At 39.8% G+C, this 25,587-nt stretch overlaps 1 long non-coding RNA gene across 2 annotated transcripts in view; it reads left to right on the forward strand.

Annotated features, from left to right (window-relative positions):
* LOC110084739 (uncharacterized) overlaps nt 1–25,587 on the forward strand; it is a 48,701-nt gene extending 23,114 nt beyond the window's left edge. The window contains exon 3 of one of the 2 annotated variants that reach the window (XR_013541692.1): nt 486–25,587. This is a non-coding gene — a long non-coding RNA (uncharacterized LOC110084739). The remainder of the gene's footprint in view (nt 1–485) is intronic. The other variant, XR_002301531.3, reaches the window with a different exon arrangement.

Below are 25,587 nucleotides of genomic sequence, written 5' to 3' on the forward strand. Positions count from 1 at the left end.
GAGTCTTGATTGGAACTATTTCTCATTCATTTAGACCACTAAAAAGACAAACCCGTTGTTACTAGGTCAAATTAAAAAGTGACTAAATTGAGGTTACAGTACATCATGAGAAAACGAGACTGCTAGAAAAAGACCAGAATACTGGAAAAAGTTGAAGGTAGCAGGAAAAGAAGACTCTTAATGACAGAAACTTCTGGAAATCACTAAGGCATAGGTTTCTCATGGCCAAAATCCTAGCACATTTTTACACCACTGTTACACAATCAATGCAAATCTCAGTGGTGAATTGCTACCAGTTAAGAAGTTCCATGTAGGCATTTGCAGTTGGTGCCACTTTGCTGCCTTCTTAATTTGTGAAAATTTGCTGCCAAGATTTGCACATATTGCTGAAGTCCTATTGATATAAATTTATACTTCATGAGCTGGATGATGTCATAATCCAGAAAGGGTTAATTACGTTCCAACCTGCCTATTTCGTCCTTCAGGTTGTGAGGCTCACAAGGGATCCCTTTTGCCCTGGGAAGCTTTTGGGAGACTTTTGGGATGGAGGAAGGGAGCTGTTAATACTAGAAAACTGCTGCCGTGTCTGAGGAGGTAGTATGAGGCTGGAGTCCATGACAGCTCACACTGAAATAAAGCTGTTACTCTTTACAGTGCACTAATGCTTTTGTTTTTACTTTTTCCTGCTGAAACAGATGAAGAGGGCTACTTTTTGGAAAGCCAACAAGGCTATCGTTCATATTTGTACATGGGTAGAAGAGACTTGCCTTCTGTCTGAATTGACTTTCTTAGCCATCAGCAACATCATCAAATCTGGTTGCCTGAATGACAATGTCCTTAGAAGCAGCCAAAGAAAAGAACAAAGCAATTGATCAACTGAATTAATGTAACAGAAAATTAAAGGTCCAGCAAACTTTGGGTAAATTCTAATAGGGTTAACATAGAACTTGATCAAATGGAAGAAAAAAATAAAACATCAGTTTTGTTTCTCAGACTTACCTTGTTTTCAGCCTTGCTTTTTTGTGCTTTACTTTTGTTAAAAAAGTAATTTTACTGAATTGAAACGCATAGTACCTGTTTCTCCATGGACTAGAATTTGCATATTTTAGAATGCAGTTATTGGTTTCATCTCACATAGATGAGTGTCAAGGATAGTAAACATGCACACTAAATATTTCTGAACGGAGTAAGACTTGTATACACAGATATCCACAAATGAGACATCAGCTGAAATCCTGTTCTGAAAATTATACTTCAAAAGACTGACAATATCGTCAGCCATAGGGATTGTTCAGATCAGATTGTTTTTGGACTTCTCCCCTGAAGGTCCTCCTGAGGCTCACATGAAATCCCTATCCTCATTTGGAACATGTTGGGGTCCAAAAATTGCTGTCAGCAGTCAAGTCCTCCATAACCTATGGAGCAGGATTTCTGCCTTTGTGCTGTTTTCTTCTTTGTGACCTAATGTAGCAATCAACCTTCCCGCATCCTTTGGGTCATGCCAGGCATCAGTGACCTTGGATCAATCACCTTCAGCCTGGTCTACCTCACAGCTTGGATGAAGTTAGTAGTGGTTTGCTACTAGATGGGCAGTATATGAAAGGAAGGAAGGAAGGAAGGAAGGAAGGAAGGAAGGAAGGAAGGAAGGAAGGAAGGAAGGAGAGAAATATGCACCACCTTAATCTCATTAAAGGAAAGGCAAGATCTAAGTGCAGCTTATAAAGAGATATCTATCTGTCTGTCTATCTATCTATCTGTCTGTCTGTCTGTCCATCCGTCCGTCCATCCGTCCATCTGTCTGTCCGTCTGAAAATGTACATTCTGCTGTTCTATCCTACTTTGGATATAATCCCTGAGTCAGGGGTGGGAACGATGAAATCCCACCCACCCACCTACTCACCCTTTTTGGACTGAAAAATGTAAAATCTTCTATATTTCATGCCGTCTGCTCCAGTCAGGATGCCTTTGATTGCATGTGTACTCAAAGTCAGATTTCAGTGGGAGTATGCCGGCTATCTGAATATCTCTGTGAGCAACTCCGAGGAGGCCAAATGTAAACATATTGTCGTGGGTAAAAACGCCAGTCCCAACATCCCTTCTTAAGCCCTTTACTTGACCCTGAAAGATCAGCTAATCTAGGTGAGAACTAATTCTGTTTTCTTGCTTCTCCAGTCTTGGTTTTTCCTTGACAGAGATTTAGGAAAGGAAAGCAAACAGCTGATGGAATAATAAACCCTCTTATTAAAAATATGTAGAGAACTTTTATTTATAGTGGAACCCGCTCAAATAAATATGCCGTTAACAAACTTGTGTAAGGAATTATAGTATTACATAGTGTACCTAGTGATGAAATAAAATGCCACAAGACAAGTGGTGAAACCTGATGATTGATTATCAGCCCTGTTAAGCAAATAAACCAGCACCAACTAATGATAATCCATTCTGATGAACGTCTCATTACATTGAATGCCCAATAAGGAAATAATAAGCCAGTTCAAGAAATCAATTGCTTGTATTCAGAGCTGGATATGTTTAGTTCTGGACTTTAGTATATGCTGTGGAAATACACAGATGCATGTATGTATCTTCAACCAGCTTTTATCAATGACCACTGTGATTGGGGTCTTGATGGGCTCAAATCATTCCTCAGAGATTGATTCAGGTAGCCTTTCTGCTCAAGAATGGGAATACAACAGCATACCATTCAGTGGTCTTATGAGTGTGAATCGAATAAGAATTGTAGTCATTTCTTGTTTTTAAATATAAATAAAATATTCCATTTAGGTCTGGAACCAAACAGCTATCGATGTTCACAACTCAGTGAAGCACAGTAAGAATGGTTGGCCATGCCTTCTGTTTTATGGGGTGCTGTTTGCCACAATTGGAAAGCACTTTCCTGTAACAATTGTGGGGTTTAGATGGCTTTCTTTTTTAAAAAAAAATCATGCTGCTACTGCTGCACACAAATGGCAGACATGAACTAATAGCTACTGTCTTGATGTTGTAGTGGCCATAATGTGCACTTCTAAAGTTCTTGGGTGCTGCATCATTTTAGAGTTTTCTGAGGGAAAGTAGCTAAGCCCACAACAGCTTTGCAGCTTCATACACAGATGCAAAATGCTTTGGAACAGTGCTGCATCCAGGTTGCTAATAAAATGGCGGTTAATAATATGGTGACTATATACAACAGAAGCAGGGGAGGCCTTTCTGTCAGTACTGCCACCTCCACAGATGCATTTGGTGGGGAGACAAGAGAGGACCTTCTCTGTCGCTACTTCAGACTCTGGAACTCCCTCCTGTGGGAGGCCAAGCTGGCCCCATCTCTGCTGTCCTTCCACAAGCATGTGATGACCTTTCTCTTCGGGCAGGCTTTTCATAGTGACTGGCTATCTAAGAGGAGTTTTAAAATGGGGTGTTTTTCAAAAATTTTACTCAATGTTTCTTTAACTCTTTTTAAATTGTGTACAACTTACTGTTTTTAGCTTTTAATTTTTTTTTAATGTTGTGAGCCACCTTGAGTCCCTTTTTAAGAGAAATTCAGGATAAAATACTTTAGATTAGTGAATGAATAAATGAAAAGCAAAAAGCACAAAAAGAGTTCTCCATTTTATTGTTGGTAAAAGTAACTGATGGCAATGTTTGTGACCCTCTCTATCCACAGGCCCAGTTCACTTTACCCTTTTACACAATGGCCACTCAAACAATAAATTCAGTCCTTATCCCAGCCCTATTATTATTTATCTCTCCATCTCTTTATGTTTTTCTGTAAATTACATCTGCCTCTGCGCAAAGTACACAAGGCCATGGTCAAAGTTCAAGCTACATAGTCCTCTTCCCCATTTTTTTCCTCAGAAAAACTTTATGAGGTCAGTTAGTCTCAGAGATAGCCACTGGCCAAGGTCACCCGATGAGTGCCGTGGTCAAATGGAATCAGGACCAGTTCAATACTAACCATTACCCACACTGCTTCTACTACTTCTCCAGTTGAAAGTAGATTTTATCTGTGTGTATGTCTATGCTTATGTATAAGCTAGACAGAGCCTATGAAATCTGCCTATGTATAAGCACAAGAGCAGGTTCTAAGCAATAACTGGAGATCTAGGGAATGATCCATTTATGAAATTTGGATATTTCTAAATGCTTTTTAAAAATGTTTTAAATCTTGACAAATATTTAATTGCTTTTTAATATATAGTTTTATTTTAACTTGTCATTATTGTATCATTTTAATTGTTGTGAACTGCCTTGGATCCCCTATTGGGAGAAAGGTAATCTAGCTTCAAAATCAGTAACTACTGACTAGACCAACAAGATATTCTAACAGAATCCTCTAGATTTTAGTTACTGGAGTTGTATTGAATCAAAGCTGACAACGCTGCCTTCAACTCTGGCACTTGACACTAATTAGATTATAGATCAGGCTCTAACCTATGGGCTGGAAATACATTTGGCATAACATGAATAGGTGACATAGCATATAAAGTTACAGTGGAGACATGGCATTCTGTTTTGCTTAATTTCAGCAAAAGGCAAGTGGGGAAGAACAGCACATCAACACCACATGGTAAATGAAGATCCTTATGTCCCAATGATTAAAGAATGACTAAAAAGGCCACAGCTTGACAGTTAGACAAACAAAAACAAGTTAACCCCACAGGCTAATATGCTTGGCAACTAATGAAAGGGGAATGGAGGACAGCTCTTTTCCCATTATTAGTCACATAACTCACAGAAAGAATGCATCAGTCAGAAGGGTTATGAATACCCTTGCATGGTATGATCACTGTGTCCCCAAGCTCCGGAAGGCTCCACGGTGATCATGTATAGCAACAGTCAGTGCTCATGTAAGGATGGTTTTACATACTGGTGTCAAACTATATGATGCAGAAAGTATCTTAGCTGAAGCTATGTTAATATTCTCCTAACGTCAGAATTGGGCAATTAGCTATATTTACTTTCCATGGCACACATCAAACTATCCTATCCTTCCTGACATTTTAATAAAAACACCCAAAGAGATCATTCGCCCATTCTTCCCAGCAAAATTAGGGGGCAGTGCCAAAGTGAAGCAGGGATATCCAGTTACCACCATTTTTACCTCTGATGAACTCCTCTGCTTCCAGGGTTGTTAAAACTTTTCCTCTGCTGGTTCTCCCTCCCCCCTACTTCCAGATCATAGACCTGTACACTTAGAATAATAAATAAACCTGAAATAGCAGCAACCTTATGTATCACTAAAAGCATGGATAAATAAAGTGAGGTAGCTCTAGTATTTAAATGCAAGGCACTGCCATCCATTTCCCAGCTGCCATCCCTTCCAGATAAAGATAAGGTTCATGAGGAAAGCATTTGCAATGCTCTTAATGCTAAAAGCATGTGTGAATCTGCTTTCATGCCTCATAGCATTATTGATTCAACATAACTATGAAGGCTGATTATGGAAAAACTGCTTTCTGGACTACAACCCCCAGAATCCCTAAACAGCTACTCATTGGCAGGCTGGCTTTCAGGATGGGTCCAAAGGGTGCATCCCAAAAAAGTAACTTCTCAGAGCTCATACAGCTTAGTCTTCTCTCTAATTAAAAATTGCTCATCCTTCATTTTCTGACTGATCTTTGCAACAGTTTATTGGCTAAAATCCTGTTGTGCAGCTACACAAGCAGAAGAATATGGTGTAATATTCACCTGTATCCAATTAGCGATTAAAGAGTCAACTGGCCATGTGACCACGGAAGATTGTCTTCGGACAAAACGCTGGCTCTATGGCTTGGAAACGGGGATGAGCACCGTCCCCTAGAGTCGAACACGACTGGACAAAAATTGTCAAGGGGAACCTTTACCTTTACCTTTACCTTCATTACTGCAAATCTCTCTGAGTTTGCATCCTCTGTCTTGGTACACATTTGAGAGTCCCAGTGGGGACTCTTTAATTGCCAGCTGAAAGTGAGTAAATGTAACATTGCCTTCTGCCTGCATAAAAAAAAATCCCAAGAAGACTTCAATCATTGTTTTATTTCAGTGGTTCAGTGTAATCTGACTGGAATAAAAATATCATTCTTGATTAATTTTTTTCATCCAGTAAAATCTTCATGAAGGTTAGCAAGGGGGAAAGTGATTATTTTAGCAATAATACCCACCAGAAGATACCACTGATGGACGATCTGAAATCGTTTGACCAACAATTGAAAAGCTTCCACAGCAATTTATTATTTTCTTTCAAAACTATATAACTATCATCAAGCCAACTATTCAGTATTATTCAGTGTAAACATTAAGAACTGAAAAAAGTATGCCTAAAGAACAAGTTGATTTTGAATAATGTACCTAAAGAACTTGCAAAATGAAGATGGGGAGCTTCTTACTGACGAATTTTCTAACTGGATCAACCTAGAGCACTTGGTCACCATGCCATTACATGGAATTTTTCAAGAGGAGAGCTACATTAGTCCAGCATTACATGGAGATATTTGTCTTTGGACTGTCTTTGGTGAATAGCCGCATCATGGGAACCAAATCACAGAAACGGGAAATGGCTCAGGGCAGAGAAGCCTGATAAGATCTGTGTAGTCCTGAGGAACTAAACCCCTTACAAATTTACTTGCTGTTAGGTAGCAGCTGTGTCAGTGCCCATCAGAAAAAGAGAAACACTATTGACTGGGTTTCAGGCAAAGCTGCAGGTGTGATAGTGACCATCACAACTGATTGTCACACTGAGATGTGGAAGGCAATGGAAAACCACCACATTACACCAGCCAAGCATGCATGGCACGACTAGGCCGATACAGAAGGCCCTCAGTCTCTCGCAGGCTATGGATGGCCAGAAGCTGCTACGGATTTCCAGATGAGAATTTAGACATTTGGAATTTTCGAAGGGTAAATGTGGCAGGAAAAAAAAGTACACTGTAAAATAAATGAAAAGAAGGACTGTTTGTATCTTCAGAATAAGTGAAGTTCATAATCTGTCCAAGTGCAAATACCGGTAGATACTGATCATACTATATTTTATTCGGATAGTAATCATGTGCAACACTGTTACTGAATGGTAACTATAGAAACAAAAGACTCAGGTGCAGCTGTTACCAACTTAATTCCATACTCAGACTGGGGAGTGTTTATCCAGCTAAAAGGAGATCCCACAGACATTCACATCATACAAAAAAAAGCATGCCCAAACTGCTGATAGAGTTGGAAAAAAAATCACAGAAAGAGTCTATGAAGAACTCGAAGCTGTTATAATACATAAAAGAACACAGAGCCAAATTTCATAATGAGTTTTTAAAGTGTTAAGACAGGCAAAACAGACTGCTGAGATTTTGTTGAAAAATACGGACTAGGACTAGGAACAAAAACAAATGTAGAGAATGTGATGAATTTCGTGAAGAAATAGAGCGTGCAGTTACCAGCACTGCATTGAAATTAACAGTGTGGAGGCAGTGCGTGTGGATGGCAAGATGGATAGATTCTGAGAAATTTGAGCCCTGTAACACAGTAATTAACAGCTGTTTCACAACCTTTTCCAGAGTTTGATTTTTTTTAAAATTGTTTTGGAAGTTCTACCTTGAAGTAGACAGCTTAGCAAGTAAACCTTTTGTTCTGCAAGCAGAGGCTGGCCTATTTTGAGGCTTGGATTCCCCACCACCACCACCTGAGAACAGTTTCATTTTGTATTTGAATTGTGGATGAAGAATCCCTGTCCTCAGTTCAGAAAATATTCCTGCATAGAAGAACAAGATGAGTATGTTCCTTAGGTGCACCTGATTGATGGACGTACCAACCGCAACCTGTCCCGCAGAAGAGAATGGTAAGAGACAGTGGCTTAAAGCAGATGATAAAGTGTCTGTTTTTATTCATATGGATGTTGAAGAAATAACAACTGGGCACAGAACCCATTGGCGCCGTATTGCCTTTCTACTGGCAGATAGCTCCATAAGCAACAACATTTTTAGTTTCATCAAAGACTCTCTGTCTTTTGCAGCTGCTTCCTTCCACTGTTGTGCCTCTGCAGGTGGTATTTTCTCTATGCGATCCCACTTGGAAGGTTCTTACACCTCCCTGGCCTTAGTAGCATAGCACAGTTGATCTGCAGGCACACCTTTATTTGTCGTGTCAGATGGCCTTGCTTTAGGTGCAGCTGTGGCAGTCTGTATGTTTGATGTCAAGGGGGAAATCATTCTGTAGAATAAGCGTATTAAAGAGCTGTTTGATCTATGGATCTATAGAATTTATTTTACCAGATGTCTGTAGTGGATGCAATGCAGGTTACAAAAAATACCTAAACTCAGAATCCAGTACAGTATTTTCAAACATGTATGAACTGTAATATAATTTATTTATTTATGTTTCTTTTATTAGATTCATATCCTGCCCATCTAGACCAAAGGTCTACTCTGGGCAGCAAACATGATCACGATCACTTAACTCTTTTAGTGAATCATTTCAATCACATCTACAGAGCAGGAATCATTCCTGAAATCTGCTGGGAACCAGGGTTTATTACATCACACAAGAGCTTGCACTGACTGCAGACTGAAGCACTCTTCTGCATATATGTATGTGCAGATAAGAATGTGTCTGCTCATCCTAATGCATTGGATATATCTACTTGCTTTATTGACTTTTAAGATATATCTTGACAAAACTGAACCCAGCAAGCTGATTGAGTTTTTAATAAACAAAGCTCTTTATTCAAGGGTTATTAATGCAACTGCCAATGTGTACTGGTAATAAAAACCTGCAGTAAAGTCGAAGATAGCATGACACAGGGCATACGAGGGTTGAAAAGGCATATGATGATCCTGTATTCTCTCACTATTGGTTTTCAGTTTGTATTCCAAGAACATCTTTATAGAAGCATTTATTGATTTAAATGGCAGGATCACTGTCAAAGGAGGAATAATCAACAACATCTAATACTGTATGAAGATGGTGTAGTATTATTGGTCGACAGTTTGGATGGTCTGCAAAGGTTATTCAATAAAGCCAATGAAGAAGGTAATGAACATGGTCTAAAAATGAATGTTATGAAAACCAGGTCCATGGTAATCAACAGAAAGTAAGCAGCCATAGTAAAATAGTCAATGATCCAAAATGAAAAGTTGCACATTCTGGTAAATCCAAGTATTTTTTAATATGGCTGATTGAACAATGGGATTATAGCCATGCAACAGACATAAGAATAGACGTGGTCGAAAGCACCTTTCTTAAGATGAGGAATGTTACATGCAATAACATGTAAAATTAGCTTTGACGATGCTAATTTTATGATGCCATGTATTCTTGGTTTTGACTTATAACATGGAATTGTGTACTTCGAATGCAGAGTACAGAAGTATTTAAAATGTGGATTTGCCACAGAATCCTAAGAATTTCTTGGATTCAGAGGGATTCTCCCCCCACCCATAGTAGAATAAAGAGAAATAAATCATGAAACACATGCCGTGCAGAAAGCTAGAATACTTTGGTCACCTAGTGAAAAATACAGATTGTTGCATTTGACCCTGCAGAGTAGAATAAATAGGAAAAGAAGTACAAGGTGACCGAACAACCTGGGAGACAAGTCTGGATGTGACACAAGAGTATTGTTTAGAGATGTGCCCTTCAAAATCAGTATAGCCATGGTGATGACCAGCATCCACCAGAGGAACAACTACTACTATGAGAAGCAAATACACAGTGTACAAGGGATGAGCAACAAATGTAAACGTTGTTGGGGATAGCCAAGGGGTGAAAGCAAGTGGAATACAAAATAGCATCAGATCTTGATTGAACAGGTTCATTGGGGCATTCTTTAAGGAAGAATGGTCCAAGTGGTCTCCAGGTGTGCTGTACTACAAATCACACTATCCCCAATCAGCAATTGAGTGTTAGGGTTCATAGTCCAAGTCCAGAAAGTCAACCTCATCTCCAAAAACACATGAGGCCAGACTGGCCGTATCTTTGCTATCCTTCCACGAACAGGCAAGACCTTTCTTTTTAGGCAAACCTTCCCTCAGTAACCAGTTGTCTGTGTGTGATTTTGAGATGGATTTTTATGCATTACTGATTTAATTCGATTGTTAGTACTACTTCTGTTTTCCATTTTTGTGTTTTCCATTTCTCAGAGTAACATTTTGTAATTTTTTGTATACAGTACATTGATCTTTGCCTTTATATTGCCTGTTAATTGATGTGAGACGCCTCCTTATTCATTGTTCATAATTTTTAAATGTTGCCTTTTAATGATGTTAACCACCATTGTATACTGATTGTTTTCAACTTTAAATAGTGTATTTCATTGTTGCAAGTCACATTGGGTTCTTTTCAAGGAGTAAGGCGGGGTCAAAATATTTTTAAATAAATGAATAAATAAAATATTTATTATTGCTGAACAGTAAATAATAAAATATTGCTGGGTCCCTTCATGCTAACATCCCAAGCTCCAGTAAAATTTGTCTCCATCAGTCAATATATTTTTGAAAATTTAACAAAGTGTGATGCTGGAAGAGAAGGCTTATGTGAAACAGAACAATGTTTCTCTAGGCTGTTGGTTTGTAACTATCCCTGGAACTGAATTCAATCCAAAGAAGTTTTAGTAGTCTGCTGGAAAATCTGTGGGAAGTCAGTTAGATGTGGTTTGAACTTCCAGCCCTCTATAACATCTTTATTACAAAGGTGGCCTAAAAAGATAGCAGTTTATGTTCACATACTGTATTTTTAACTAATTTGTGCTTGTGCTCTCCAGCTCTGAACATGACAAAAGGTATGAATAATTAGCCTGCAGTTTGGTCCATATTGCATCAGTAAGAATATATATAACACATCTGTGTATGTATGGAGTAATCCAAGATATTCCTTAGTACACGGAAGGCTTTGATGCCCTAAATCAAACCCCAGTATAAAGGGATCTAAATCCTGGGACTGAAAAGTTGGTGGTTTGACTGCTGATCTGTCAAAACCTGCTTAATATCAACAGGAACATATCCAAGAAATCTTCCAATAATCTCAAACATGCGCTTTGCACAAAGCACAAATCCCTGCCATGATTTAGCTCAGGTCAAGGATGTTGTTTCACAAGACTCATAAAGAGATGTCTTTGATAGCATGTTCACATACCATGGGGAGTTTGTTTACTGTTCAGATTTTTTGTGAACACCTAAGGAGACTAGTGTGTTGTAGTGGCGATGTCAGAATTTTAAACTGGGGTCAGAGTAAAATCCTGTCTCAGTCATTTGATTTAGAAGAGTGAGCTGTGTTAGTTTGGGCAAACATATCAGGCAAAACCCAAAGGAACGACGACGACGACGACGACGACGACAACAACAACAACAACAACAACAACAACAACAACAACATAAAAGACAAACACCTGTGGCACCTTTGTTATAAAGTGAGCTTTCATGGACAGCCCCACTTTTTCAGACATACTGAGTGAAATACACTAAAGACCTCACAAGTACAACATTCATGCCAGTCATGAGGTTATGTGGGTGACCTTGAGCTAGTGAATATATCTTGTCTCACAGAACTGTTGGGAAAGCTAAAATGAGGAGGGACACTATGTAGGAGCTCCTTGGAGGAAAGGCAAGGTATAAAAGAAACAAAGAAATCAACAAATTATCTCATGGACCGCAACTCCCTTTATGAGCCTGTCTGCTGTTAAGATCATTGGAGAGGCCTTCCTCTTGGTCTCACCCCCTTCACAGGTGTATTTGGTGGGGACATAGAAGACTCTGGAACTCCCTCCCACTGGGGTTTGCTGTCCTGTCATCTTTACTGTCCTTCCACAAGCAGGCAAAGACCTTTCTCTTCAGGTAGGCCTCCCCTTAGTGACTGACTGTCTGAGAGGAGTTTTTAAATGGATTGTTGTGCCTTGTTGCTTTGCATGTGTTTTTTAAATGCTGATTTTGTTTACCATTGTAGCCTTGTGTTTCTTTGATTCTTTTGTAAATTTTGTATACTTACTGCTTTTAGCTTTTAAATATTGTCTTGTACTAATTTAAGCCATCTTCAGTTCTTTTAAGGAGAAAGGTAGGGTAAAAATATTTTAAATTTAAAAAAAAGATAGAAGACCAAGTCTGTGGACTGAACAATAAACTAAACAATATCCACCATTATATAAGCTGCTGTAATTTCAAAAAGGAGCACAAATTGTGTAGTTAAACTCATCAGTATCTGACAGTTGTTCTCCATAATGTTTTTGTCAAACTCCCTTCTCCCTGCAATCTGAGTTGTCAATCCAGAATCTCCTCCAGAGGATTGGGGAACCCTGTGGAATGGTCAGGGATGTGCCCCTGGGGGATGAAGAGTGAGAGGGGAAGCGGCAAGCACTTATCCCAGAACACAATCAGCCACCTCATTAACAAGTGACAATTTGCCACCAAGAGACAGGCAATTTCCCTTACACAGACAGAAGTCTGCAAAAGGATTTTGGCTAATAACTAAGGTCCAAAATGCTCCCACTCATTGTGTAATATTGTGGTTCCTCAGTATCACTGGTTGCCCCATCATTTATCATTCACCTTTCTATCTGGTATAAAATCCATTATGCTGGCCTAAAGTCGAGATAGTAACACTCATGACAACAGGAGAAGGTACTGTTGACAGAAGAAGAGGCACAGTGTGTTTTAGCAAAAGTCGTTTGATTGAAGACTGCACATAACGGTGGGGGAATAATTTTCAAGGGGACTTCAGAAGAAGGGTCATCTCCCCTCTCCCCATGGATGGTTTATTTACAAATATGTTTATGCATCTAATGGAAAAAGGAATTACCAGTACAAAAAAGGAGCACGGGACTGATGACAGAACCATAGATTTGGAAGAGACATTGAAGGAAATGTAAGAAAACTCTCTGCACAGCTAGTAGGCAGCCATTTAGCCTGTGTGCTAAACACTCATAATAAGGAAAGCCCACCACCTTCCATGACATTAGTATGGATCCCAACTAGCATATCCTAAGTATATTGAATCAAGGGTCTTCTGCAAAGATCCTTCCCAACAACCACCATGAAAGCTCATCTTGTTGCGCATGTTGGAGGGGTATAGATAAGAGAGTTCATAGAACCTTAAAGTCAAAACAAAAATAACTGGTATTTTTAACAAGCTCAGTGGCTTAAAAAGTGTAACATAGGGGCTGAAATCCAGCAGCAAGTCATTGCTGGAGTTTTGCCTGTAAACTTATAGGCTATCAATAGTTTGTGTGATTTATAGGGACTTTTCTGGTCTGAAGTGAATGTCAGTGCTAACCAATCATTCCTTTTAGCTTTTGATTCAAAGAGAGCCCTGCCACTCTGCTGAGTCTATTTTATCTCTCTTTCCTGGATTGGTGGCAGTTGTTCGTTTGCTGTTGATCAGTTGAGTTGGTTGCGAAGTATGTGTGCAGAAAGAAAGCAGCATGCACATGTCTGTAATTTCAAGCAATTGTATGTAAAGAAATGTTTTTTTATTCTTTCTCCTACAAATTCTCCAAGTGAATAATTGAGACTTTAAGTGCCAGTTAATGATCTGCAGCATAAATCCCTGGAGAATTGCTACCAACCCTGAAGAATCACTACCAGTCCTGGGCTAGATGGACTAACAGCTTCACTCAGTAGAAGACAAAGTCCCATGTTTCTGTGTTCTCCCTTCTTTCTTCTTTTGACAACCTGACTGGATTTTTGTTAATCTCATGGTTCCCATCTGTTCCAGGGGTGAGGAGATCTTGCCTCCCCATTGAAGTCAGTCCTGCCGGAAACAGTAGTGAAAAGTCTGCACAATATGAAAATCTAGTGCAATTCTGCACTATCTTTTGAAGAACTCACATTGGCCTTATTGGGAAATGAAACATCAGAGCCCATGGCATTCCATGTTTGTGCCCTCTTATGCCAACGACAGGGTTATGCTGAGCTCCTGAAGACGTTCATTCCCAAGCTGTGTGGTGACTGTTGGTGGATGCAAAGAATGGCCACCTTTGCTGCTATTCACCTATTTGGCTGAAGCAGCAAATATCAAATGTCATGCATGTACAAGTGTATTTATAAAACACAAATGCAAACCATGGACTCGGCAACATCTGAGCCAGACGTGTAGCTGCAATAACAGTTGGGCAAAGGAACTTCAAATGTCTGACAGCTGATTAAAACACATTAGGCTGCCCTTCTTGATCCAGCTGCAAAATATTTCAAAAGTCCTTTGTAATGTAAGGGTGATGCTCCTTTGATATTAGAATCCTTGTTAATGTTAACTTTAAACAGGCCGGCTGCAGGTTGTTTTTTTTTTAAAAGGGGGAAAAGACAATTAAATCAGTGCTTTGCTAATCTTTGTTTGTGACTTGCCCTCAAGGGACTGCGAGAAGCCTGCTTCTTATTGTACATCGTAAACTGAAAGACGTGAACAGTAACATTCTTCCTTTGCTCTTTAATTTCCCTTCCTGGAACAGATAGGGCATTCCTACTTGTAAACTGTAAATGGGTTGCATCAAGAAAATCCAAAGCTCTGGAATAAAAACACTGCTTAGAATACAACAACTCCAACATAAACGGCACAAAGGCTACAGAATCCATTAAAATGCTGGAATCTGGGGAGAGAGACTGACATTTTTTGATCCAGAACACATGCCAGTTACTGCTTCCACTCAACGAGTCTTCAGCTAGCATGGCAATGGACTGTAAATAATACATTAAATAGTATATACAATCCAACTGGTTTGCATATTTATAAATATACTGGTTTGGATTTGTTGATGGCAGAAATTGTAAGAGGGAACCAGCTCACACTGGCAGAAAACCACCTTTATTCCATCTATTCTTTTCCAATATGAAACATTTAGAACCAATCAAAGAGTATAAACAAAAACATTCTCTGTAGGCTACACTGCTGTGCCCCCAATATGCTTTGCATTTGTTTATGTCTCCGTCTTAAGACAGTACACAGGTATTCAAACAAATCAGAAAATTACAACTGTACCTCTTTCCAAAGGTTTAGCCATGTTAGTTTGCAGCAGTAAAACAACAAAGCCACTTGGGGTAGCTTAAAGACTTAACTTTTTTTTAATCTGGCATAAATGATAGTGGACTATGGGCCACTTCTTCAGAGACTTAGGGTGGTCTCCTTGCACTGCCATGGCACTACAACACATGGCACTCCAGTTCCAGAAAGTGTTGTAGCATTTCTGATGAGATGTCAATTGTGCTTTTGGTCACTTTTGATCAGCACCTTATCTGCATGTGGCAGCTGCTTCTACAGTTTGAGATCCGCCACCATGTAAATGTTGACTGGGATTCTGGCTGTCATTATTGTCTCTTTTGATATAGACTCTCCACAAATATCTTCAGTTTTATTGTTTACAGCACATTTTAGCCTACAAGAACTCCCGTGTTGTCTTTTGCTAGTGTAAGCATATAGACATAATGGTATACTCACCACCTCCTGTGCTTTTTTGTGCCAGCCGCCAGCTTCTTTCTGTTAAGAAGTGAAGGAGTCAGTCACAGGTTATTTCAGTTGGTGTTTCACTTTGGGTCATTCTGATCCGTTTGTCAAACACAAAAAGGGACGGGCTCCTTCAAGTTCATTTGTTTCATTTCTCTTCATTTGTGTTTCTGGTATTACCAAATAAAGTCCCAGAGAACCCTCAAAACTACTGTACAAAAAGCAGTTACCATCACGATAGCTTCATTTTCAAGCATAATTTAGGCAAAGTGTGCCAGCTCGGCCTACTCTCTAGGTGAGCACAATTTGGGTGTCTGAAAGGTCTGGGTCCTGCAGGTGGGACTCCCAGAAAGGAGAATTATGGGATTTGTCATTTAAAAAAAATTCTAAATGTATATCCCTAATGGAAAGATCAAAAAGCACTTGTTTTCTCTTTTCAAAATCCTTCTTAGTATAAATCGACACTGGGAATGGCTGGTTCAACATACCAAGTTGGGATGTTACAAGTACTTGGAAGAGAATTCTCTTTCTTGCCAATTTTTCCAAGTTTTAACAGGGTGATAAAACTTTCTTCTGCACCACCAAGATTTCTCAGGTTCCACCTAAAACAAGACCCTGGCCTTATTTTCCCTTTATTTGGGTGGCAGGGTGTGTGCGCCTGTTTTTATCAGAAGAACAGAGGGATCCTTTTTTCATTCTGGGAATGAGAGGCCGCCAAGTGTCACATCCCTAACACTAGACCTAATCAAGTATTCATTCACCTTTGTCAAAAGAAGCCACATCCACTTCCAGCTTCTTCTAATGCAGTGCCAGAGAACTTGAGGCCCTTTCAATGTTGTGGGAATCTGACTCCCATCACCCGAAGCAAGCATGGTCGAGAATGATGGGAGGTGATATATCCTACTACATCTAGCAGCCCAGACACCCTACTATTAACAAACAGAGCAGGAGGAAAATCAGTTTCTTGGAATAAGTACCAAATAGTGGGCTCATTAACAGCTGGTCACAAATGCAGATACATCCTAACAAAGCATGAGATCTGTTTTGTTGCAAACTATTCCCCCTTCAACACTCTTGAAACGAAGTGGCCAGTCTCTAATGTGGTCATGTTTGGGTGCTGTACTGTATTTTATAATTCAACATTTCATCTTCAAAACCTTCGAGAACGTTTTGGATGGATTTAGAAACAGGAAGTCGGTGGCTTTCAGCAGACTTTATTCTGTGCTGGATTGTGACTAAGTGTCTGCATGATGGTCAGTTTCAAAGGAAATAAGCTATATAAATACCTACCGATTATATTTAGCAAATATGGCATTTGTTTAATATTTGCTAAATATAATCGGTAGCATGGCATTAGCATGCTTTTTAGACAGAATATGAGTTCACTTATACTACCACATAAGTGTTTCTAGGACTCCAGATTGGTCTATGACAGCATGTTCCAAATGCACTGAAAAAAAGTTGACATTCTTCATTCAGAGCCATTCTTAAACCTCTCAGATCTTCTTTTGAAAAATGCAGCTTTATGGAAATAGTCTAATAAGTCCTCTCCTACTCTACTTTACATTCCTTGAGATCTGTATCATATTTTTTTATTGTGTCAATGAGCAGAATGGCTTTTCTTGGGAAAAGATGCTTGTTCTATTTTCTCATGTGTTTCTCAGCTGCATATACACTTGGCGCCTTTCCAAAGGTAGTAAATCCTGTTAAAGGCAACAAGGCTCCTTCCTAAACAAGTGGTTATGTCTGCAGTCTTACTCCCCTGTCACAGGAAGACTACAAATCCCAGCAAGAAATAACATTTCCTTGCATGCACCGCGGCATCACAGCCTGTTCTGATGTTGGTTGGCCATACAGGTTGGCCATTTCCCTGACTCTGTCTGCTTGCTGTGCTAACAATATGAATGGAATGTTGATCTTGTCCAAGGCAACTGAAATGACCTGAAAGACATCCATTACTGTTATGTGTGTGTTCTATTCTGCTAAATCAGAACCAACTTATAGTGACCCTAATAGGTCTTTCAAGGTAAGGGAGATATTTGAGGAGTGGTTTTACCAGTTCCACTCCTTCAGTGAGTTTCCCTGGCTAAGTGGGGGTTCAAACCCTATTCTCCAGACTCCTAGTCCATTACTCCATCCACTATATCACACAGGGAACCACCCACTACTTCTAGCGGATTTCAAATTAGGCTATCTATGCTAAAATTTCATATCTGGAAGAATGTTTGGGACATTTTGTGCAGTAACACCACTTATTACTTTCTGTCTTCCAAAGAAGCTGGGAAGATTTTAGCCAGTAGCTCTCCCACTTGTAAGCGGTGCAAGAGGAACCGTGCCTCTCTTGCTTTTGTAAGTCATGTTGAGAACATACTAGAAATGTGCTAGGGGAATATGATGTTGTTATAGAAACCACACTATTGAGCAGTATTGATCTGAGGAGGTGGCAATGCTCCCTTAAAAAGGTGAGGGGATAAAAGGTGTCAGACATGAAAAGGAGGGCCAAGAAAGAGAGGAGAAAGAAAGGTGAGGAAGCCAACCTCCTTAACACATTTTAGCATTCCTTTCACGAATGGCTTCTTAACGAATATCAAACTTATTAGAGAAACGCCTTCACACTCATATTTGAGGCCAAACAAACATGTGAAACATATCCTAACCTGTCCTCGTTTGATGAGCTTCATAGTCACATGAAGACACCTACCCATGTCTTCAGCTTGCTCTAGCTGAATAAGGGGTTGGGGTTGGGGGGAGAACAGAGAAGGAGGAACCTAGTCACTTACAAGAAGATGGAGTTTGGGAACTGGCATTTCAGGGCCCTTTGCTATGTGAAGTTCAGGAACGATTCTCTCTCTCTCTCTCTCTCTCTCTCTCTCTCATGCTGGATGCTTCCCTGTGGGCATGCTATACATCCCAAATATCTGCTGCACAGATGGCATGGCGAAACCTAGCCTCCAGATTGCACAGGTAAAAGCGTCTAGGCAGGGCAGATGTTTGACATCAATCAACAGTTCATTTTATTAGACTGGTTAATAAAGCTCTAGCAGAAGTCTTTGATTCAGACACTTTTGAAGAGCATTGTCATGTCTGTGTACAAAAGGTCATAACTTAGTGTCCCCTTCAAACTTCAGGAATAGATATATTGTTTAAGAGACATATCATACTAGCAAAGTTGCTACTGTATTTTCTTTTTTTAAAAGTTACCCCTGACATTGTACACAATATACTGAATGTGCCAGATTCTTCCAGTAAGATTTCCTGGACACTTGCTTGGTTGCTCACAAGCACGCACACACGGGCACACACCTCCATCTGTTTCATATCTGAATGCCCAGCTTTTAAGAATGTTAGCCTATAAAAAGCCCAGCTCCTTATTTTAACCAAATCACCAGGTGCTTATGAAACATCATACCCTTGTGAAACAAGAGAGGAGAGGAGATAAAAGCAGGTAGGATTGAAGAGAAAATTTCAACATGTCAGGAAGATGGACTAGCAATATAATGAATGTGTGGGGAAAGAGTATGAATTGATAAAGTAGAACTATGGTAGTTATTCTTTTTTAAAGTAATATTTTAAAAGTATGGCTTTTTCTTAAAGAAGTAAAATATTCATCAATGATTTGTAGCCATTTCAGAGAGGGAGGGCAATTATTTAAGTATTTCCCCACTGCGGCAACCCCCCTCCCCCCCATTGCACAGCCAAACAAACTATCAGTCACATAAGTAATGTCACAAGCAGTGCAAGACCAGGGGTATAAAGGAAAGCTTAACAGAGCTGGAGGCTGGCTCACTTGATGCCCTTCCACAGTTGTGTAAAACAACTGATACTCACCAAAGAGATCCATGGGACAAAATGCCACCGAGGATGACGTGGGATGATATACCATGCAGTTCGAAACAAAGTTCATAACACTTTAAAACAAGGAAAACCTCCCCACTGGTAGATCGTAAAATTCTTTGGTAAGTCTTAGTACCCAGGCAGATGTTCACAGGGAGAGATGTTGCTTTGAAAATTGACTTTTTAAGAGAATAATTTTTTACACAATGGTTACATTTTGGAAAATACATCTGTTCTTCCATTCCAATAGAAACCAATGTCAGAACCAAAAATATCTTGTTACATACGTAACAATACCAGTTTGGAAGGCAGAAGAGAAAGAACATCCACCATTATACCAAGAGTTTCTAGCTCTTCGGTCATCATCTTTATGGACCAAGCGTATTTTAATGTACATACGAGAAGTTCGACAAAATGATTTTGTGCCTTGCAGCCCACTGGACCGAAACCGCAAAACTTTCTGCCAAATAAGAGTTGTTCATCTTGAAAGGACCAGACATTTCTTGGTTGTTTTTGCCATAACAGACTATTACAGTTAGAGATGTATGCCAAACGAAATGGTATCTTTTGCAGATCAGAGTGATCAACAGAGTATTGCCCAAAGGTTTACTTTTTGTGCTGATCTGACTCGTGCACATGCTGTATTTCTGTAGCAGGCAGGGCAGGGGTTCATTCATATATTATTCATTTTGATATTTTTGTACGAAAGGTGGCAACTAGTGATAGGAAAAAAAAATTTAATGAGCAAGTGGTCTGACTGCAAAATGTAAGCTACCAGAAATTAACTTTGAGTTCAAGAATTCAGTGATTTTGCTAAATGATCAGAAAGAAAGTAATTAAAGGGACAGTAGCTGCGAAGCAGAGGTCACCCTGAGAGAAAAGGCCAAGGAGGAAACCACTAATTAAAGGGCTCTCTAGAAGATAATGCACGAGTTGGGGAACGAGGGATTTAGGAGTATCCTCTCCCGACATGCACTTTTGCAAATTTCTTCAAGTGGTCAACTAACAATAGTTGCAAGTCCAACTTCAGATATCTCATGTCCCATATTAAGATGTGCTGAGACCCTAACCTATGTCAAGCTTTGGATGCTCCATGGAATCATTCCTAAAATATATATTAATCTAAAAGTTGGGGACAGTATTAGAAACTACACCTAATCTAAGGCCCTACATTTGTAGAGTTCCCTCTCTGGATATATGCATAGAGAAGCAGTGATTCTTGGCCAAACAGCTGATCATGAGATTGTGGTCACTGTTATGCACCCTAAAAGTTTTTCATTACTTTGTGATGTTCTTGTCCAGAGGGCATGACAACTCTGTGCCTTATTCCTATGAAGACTTGTTCAATTTCTGTTTATGCATACGGTCTGATTGGCTATGAAGCAATAAAGTATTTGTATTATTCTGAACTTCTTTGTAAGCTCACCACCATGTTCTGGAAGGGACAAAGCATGCAGAGGACCAGACATTTAGGGGGCCTAGCCTGTAGACATCTCAAAGGGCACAAGAAAATGATTGCTCCCAATTGTTCACTTGTCGTGCAGTCATGGCTGTGCAAACTATAATTTGAAAGTAATTTGTGGTAATTGCTGTGGCTACATTTTTTTAAGAAAAGCACCAGCTTCATTTTCCTTTCATAAAGCTTTCCTGCTAATGGTGCCATTCATCATTTTCTGTCAAAACAGTATCAGGTGCTAATCTAAATCTGAGAATATATGCAATACTATTGCAGACTGGGAAAGAAATGCTGAAAGGAAAGAAAAACCAACTGTCAACTCTTATTGTTACATAAAATTAACTTCTAGTATTACTTGGGTAATTAAACTTAACTGAAGACTATGCAAACTCATTTGCCTCTTTCCTGTGATCAGGATTACTATAATTAACATACTTTCCCACTCAGCCACACCCTTTGGGTTCTGAGCCTCAGATGGTGCACTCATTATTACTCCACTAGCCCTGATACACATAGAAACACATGCTATTTGGGGCTGGGGTGCATCACCATTTAATTCAAGTGATGACACAATCCGAGATAGACCTATGGGCTGCTTTCCACAAGGGACAACAGCCAATGAGCATTACAACTAATCTTGTAATCTGGGACTGCTTGGCCCAGTGGTACATGGCAACCCACAAGATAAACGGCTTTAGAAAATGTGGAAAGAGTTCTAGCATTCAAAGGGTGGTGGGATCACATCTAAATTACTGCTTTGGATCCTGAAGAAATACTGATGCTCAGGGATCTACCTATTAAACCAGCCACAATAGATGCACAAATGAGCAGTAGTTCACAGATGTTCACCATTCGGATAATGTGCTTGGTGATCATCAGGATATGGTTTTATCTATTCTTGCTGTCCCAGCATCCCCTAGTCCAGAACCAGTTTCATGAAATTACTTCCCTGGAACCTGTATAGCAGGTTCAGACCTAATCCTAATTTTTTTAGACCTTTCATTTATAATGGTGTGCTGCAAACAGAAGCCATGGTCACTATTTGTTGTATTACTTGGTTATCCTGTTTTTCTGGAAGAAAGCTTTCTTTGGTATGATGTGCCTTACTCTAACCTATGGAGTTTTGTAGCTGAAATAGTTTTTACTACTAAAAGTAGCGCAGTGCAGTTAAACTATGGAATTTGTTATCTCAAGGTGTAATGATGACCCCACACTGGGACAGTTGTAAAAGGAAGTAGCTCAATGCATGAAGGATAAGGCTAACAAGGTTGTTAATGACTACTAGACATAGGGGTTCTATATTATCACCAGATTCAGAAGTAGTGTGTCTCTTGATACCATTTACTGGAGTGGGGGGGATATTGTTGTGCTCACATTTATGGGCTGGACTAGGTAGTACTCTGGTTTAATCCAGTGGAGCTTTCCTCATCCCCCCCTCCAGGTTTCCTCTAAGCTATCCTATATACAGATGTTCTGAACAACAAAGTGTAGAGTGCCACACTGAAGCAACAGGCTAGTGTTCTGTTTAAAGTGTGTGAATTACCTCATTCATAAAACTCCCTGTATGTTTATTTGGCTGTAAGCGCACACTTCTATATAAACATGTCCTTTCCATGTAAGATGATGTGCCTATAATTAGGTCCTGGAACAGTCCAGAAGATTCCGAAAGGAAATGCCGTATGCTTCAGTGAGAGACAGAAAGTATGAAGGCAAACATCTTTTTCCCCCCTGCCATTTGTGCCTACTTGCTCCTAAAGAGGCCTTTGCTCCTTTTTATTGTCCAAGGCAAGCCTCCAGTTGTGAACACCAAAGAGCCATTTTGAGATTGACCACAGACCAAGATCCTGCTTTTCTTTCTGGCAGATTGTTCACATTGGCATATTATTTTGGGAGAGGAACATCTGGCCTGGGTATAAGCTGCAAGATTAGCCACATGCATTATCTTTTGTTCCAGCTGGCTGAGTACAATTCCGATACTCCTGTCTGGAGCAGCTGAGTAATGGGATAAAGATTTTTGTACGTGCTCAGTCAAAAACTAAAAAGCCAAGGACACGCTTACGCTTAGAAGAACTCAGCTAGGAAAGTAATAAAAGGGAAACGGTACTGGACAGTCTGCACTAGTGTATTACTCAGAGCTTGGGCAAGTAACTTTAATAGATGGCAAATTTCTGCTGGATGTGGGATTCTGGGAGATGTAGTTAAAAAAGAGAGAACTTGTTCAAGCTCTGCATTACATGAGGAACTAAAGCAAAATTTGGAATCATCTCCCAAAACTAGATCATTCCATTACATAGTCAGCAGTGGTACTCTGTGCAGGTAAGCGAGACAGCTAAAAACAGGTCAGAACAAAGCAAAGAAATGCACATGCAAATATATGCAAGCCACTGCACCCCACTGCATCAAATGATATTTATCTAGCAATCCTGCCATTTAACAGGATGCACAGGAACAGAATATCTGCCCACACAGAACGGCAGTAAAAATACATTGGAAGAGATCCAGGAGACCATTAGGTCCCCGACGTTTGTGCAAGGGCAAGATGCCCATTAAAACATCTCAGAAAGATGTTTTATTAACCTTGCTGGACTGTTTCCAAAGAAGGGTATTCCACAGTTTTCCAAGGTCGCCTGATTTGATCAGTCTAGTTCCTGGGACGATTTTTGTGGTGATATTTGTATCCAACTACCACGAGCAGTTCTTTGCCCTAGGTCAGCACTAGCTGAGCATTCTGCCAAAGGCTGGGGGGGGGGGAGAGAGAAGAAGCAGCAGGAAAAGAGGCAATGCTTTACCCCCAGATTATTTCTTAGTCCAAGCCAGATGGCACCATTTTATGGGCTACCTCCAGAGAGCCCCTTGCATTATTTTCATGCACACAGCACTCCCAGAGGACCAAAATATGCACAAGTCTACTTAGAAAATCATAACCACTTCCCCAGAGCTCAGAAAATTAATTTATTCTTGTTGCTTGTCATATATTTCAAAAAATTACCTGCTGTTATTACTCATTAAAGTGCTGATGTTACCTTTGCATTACTTTTTATTGGGTTTTTTTTGGGGGGGGCAGGGAATTTAGGACTTGAAAAAGAGAGGCATAAAGCAGGAACATTTCCTGACCAAAACCTCCAAAAGGCATTAAAATGCCCCTACTTCAGTTGTGTCAGAAGCAATCCGATAGTGCTTCTGTGGTAGAACCGTTAGCCGACAAGTTTGTTATTGCGCAGGGGAGACCCAAATATGTTCATAGTCCACACATTCTTTATGGAGGCTGTTTCCATATCCCAGAAAATGTCCTTCTGTCAAAATAATGTTTGAAATATAACTAGAAAACATTCCTTGTTGCACCAATAAAGCAACTGCTCCTGTTACTTTTGGGAAGGAGCTTCCTTACATTTTATTTCTCGAAAAGTAACAACTAACAAGTAAGCACTGTATCTGTAACAAACTTCTAAACTCTGCCCTTCCTTTTGCTCTGCAGTATGGTGCTAAGGTGGGGCAGGACAGGCCAATTTATACCCATCCACATTGTCAAGCATCTGCTAAGATCCATGCTTTGCCAGTTGTGTTTTCCCTATTCCTTCCCTAACCAGTGCTACGTGCTGAATGTACAAGACACCTCCTTAGCCACCATGGACATCTTTCCAGCTCAGACACTTTCCCATCTCTTTCATCTTTTCCAGCATCAACCATCACTGAGCATGAGAGCGTCTGCTGCCTCCTGTACCATCTTGCTCTACTTGACATGAACCAGAAGGGAAGCGAATATGGTGGTGGAGGTTGAGCATATATTCACCACAACCCACAGAGAAAGAGTTGGGTGCTACAAGAAGCGGCATCTCTGTGTCCATAGTATGATATGGATCCCTGGCTTTGCTGGTTGGTGAAAATGCCATTGTTTTTTTGCTGGGGCCCATGGAAAGCTGGAGCTGTCCCTGCTGCTTGGAGCCCTTTTAGAGTTCTTGCACTGGAGGCAGCAATGGGTTTTCATGTTGACCCCTAACCTTAAGAGCCATTACAATGGAGTGGTTAGAATGCTGTACAGTGAATCAAAGGAAAGTGAAAGAGATTGTAAGTTCATTTAACCAACAGAAAAACAGAACAAAACAACCTCCCTTCAAAATTTTAGTTTTCAAAAGAAAAAAGTTTGTTTGTTGATAAAACAAGGCCTGGTGGGAAATCTCAGAGCAGATCCATAGATGAGATGTAACTTTTCTATTTTTTGTGGTGGCAGGGAAATCAAAGAATATTTTTGGTGGAAAATGGTTTTCCCCTGAGGAGGTCCACCCCTGCCACAAATTATTGAGCTACTTGTTTCCCACCTTTAGGCTAAGCTATTTATGTGGACGCTGATATGATTGACTGTGTGATTGTCAATAGGACTAATATTCAATGGCCACACTGGAAAAACACGCCAACCTGAAAAACATTAATCTACAGTATATTGTTTGCATTTGTTTCTAAACCTCAGCTCAGCTTACACAGGAATCCCCTATCCTGATAACACACAAAGTTCTAATTTTGTTCCAGGTCCTAAGCTTAAGATATTCCTATTTCACTCAGTAGAAACATATATTTAAACAATCTGCACTGAATAACCAGCTCAAACCTAAGAAAAATTTGCTTTCCATCTCATGAGTGTTACACTTAGACAAACAAATGTTAAAATCTTGGAATAAAGAAAAGTGAAGAACAACTATAGAAATAATATTGTTTCAGGAAACACAGCAACTTGAAGTACTGAGAGGAATAGGTGATGTATCTCATCGAACCATGTGTAGGTATTGAGGATCTTTCCTTCATGGTGCTGAGTGATTGTTATGGATGAGACAATGAATTAAGACCTTCCCCCCAAATAAGACTATTTTTCATTCCTTCTATACTTAAATTCTTCCCTCTGTGTCCCCTCCCCATGGTACTTG

Source organism: Pogona vitticeps, chromosome 2, assembly GCF_051106095.1.
Source record: "Pogona vitticeps strain Pit_001003342236 chromosome 2, PviZW2.1, whole genome shotgun sequence".
Taxonomy (NCBI): Eukaryota; Metazoa; Chordata; class Lepidosauria; order Squamata; family Agamidae; genus Pogona; species Pogona vitticeps.